Source organism: Protobothrops mucrosquamatus, unplaced genomic scaffold (assembly GCF_001527695.2).
Source record: "Protobothrops mucrosquamatus isolate PMUCROS unplaced genomic scaffold, P.Mucros_1.0 scaffold5113, whole genome shotgun sequence".
NCBI classification, from domain to species: Eukaryota; Metazoa; Chordata; class Lepidosauria; order Squamata; family Viperidae; genus Protobothrops; species Protobothrops mucrosquamatus.
The window spans coordinates 27,804-29,430 of record NW_015390988.1 but is presented as its reverse complement, the minus strand read 5'-3'; positions in this window follow the sequence as shown (position 1 = coordinate 29,430).

Sequence of the window (1,627 nt, the reverse complement as noted above, 5' to 3'; positions counted from 1 at the left end):
AATATAGAATGTAAAAAATAGAACAGAACGCAGAATAGAATAGAATATAGAATATAAAAAATAGAACAGAACGCAGAATAGAAGAGAATATAGAATATAAAAAATAGAACAGAACGCAGAATAGAATAAAATATAGAATATAAAAAATAGAACAGAACGCAGAATAGAAGAGAATATAGAATATAAAAAATAGAACAGAATGCAGAATAGAAGAGAATGCAGAAGAGAAGAGAAAATATGAAATGGAAGAACGGAACGGAACAGAACGACAAAACAGAATAGGGAAGGGAATAAAAAAAACAACAACACACCAGCCAGCTTTGAAACCAGGGGCAATTTATTTGCACAAAAGAAATCATCTTTTCGGACCGTTCCCATCCTTTCCAATTCCCCCCCCCCTCTCCGAAGACTATTTACAAGACATTAAAAGCACATTATTTTTCCCTCGTTCGTGCAAACGCTCCGAGCCAAACTGCGAGGACTACACAAACCATACGCCTTCCCTCACCCGCCCAGGAAGTCGGCCCGGGGACCTTTTTTTTACAAGACGCAAGCAAGCTTCTTCGCAAATTCCAGCCGGGTCGGCTGGAGAGATTTCAGGCAGCCCTCTCCGGCATCCGGGAGAACAAACCAGCATTGCTGGCTTGAAATAAACCGAGGTAGCATTTTTGCCCCCCCACCTTCGGGCCTGACGCAGACATCGAATGCAAAAGGCGGCAACGTGGAAGCTTACACAATACCCCTCCTGAAAAAAATTAGGATTTTTAATACTGATACGGGTGCCCAGTTTACACGTGTAACGCTAAGCCATCATTGAGAGCTTCCCAGAAAGGCCTGGAGTTTGTGCTTTCCCTGGAGTCAAGAGGTTGATGTCAGTTTCTCCTTAGTTGGCGCAGAAGAGTCATCTCGGTTTGATATGTGCAGCAATCTCAAGCCAACTTGGCTTAACCAGAGTTTGTGACAAACCACGGTTTACCTTGCAAGTGGATTCTGAATGAGCTAAGCGGAATGGTCTGAATTGCGGTTAGAGTAGAAACCTCTGGTTTCGTGTTACACAAAACGGGGGCTACATACTCACACTCCAAAAAAAGGAAGATTTCCCAGGCTTGGCTTAACCAGAGCTTGACACAAACTAGAATTAACTTTGATACGAATCCTGAATGAGGAGCCTAACCACAGTTGGAGCTTGTCTGAATTGCGGTTAGAGTAGCAAGCTTTGGTTTAGCGTTACTCAAAACCTAGACATATACCCACAGACAAAAAACCGTAGATTTCCAGGCTAGCATCCTGTTTGGCTTAAACCAGAGTTTGTGACAAACTAGAGTTAATTTCCAGGTGGATCCTGAGTTGGGACCTTAGCGACAATTGAAGCTTGTCTGAACTGTGCTTAAGAGTAGCAATCTCTGATTTAGCATAACACAAAACACAGAGACATACCCACACATCAAAACCAAGATTTCCAGGCTAGCACTGTGTTTGGCTTAAACCAGAGTTTGTGACAAACTAGAGTTAACTTCCAGGTGGATCCTGAGTTGGGATCTTAACCATAGATGGAGCTTGTCTGAACTGTGCTTAAGAGTAGCAATCTCTGATTTAGCGTAACACAAAACGCGGAGACATACCCACA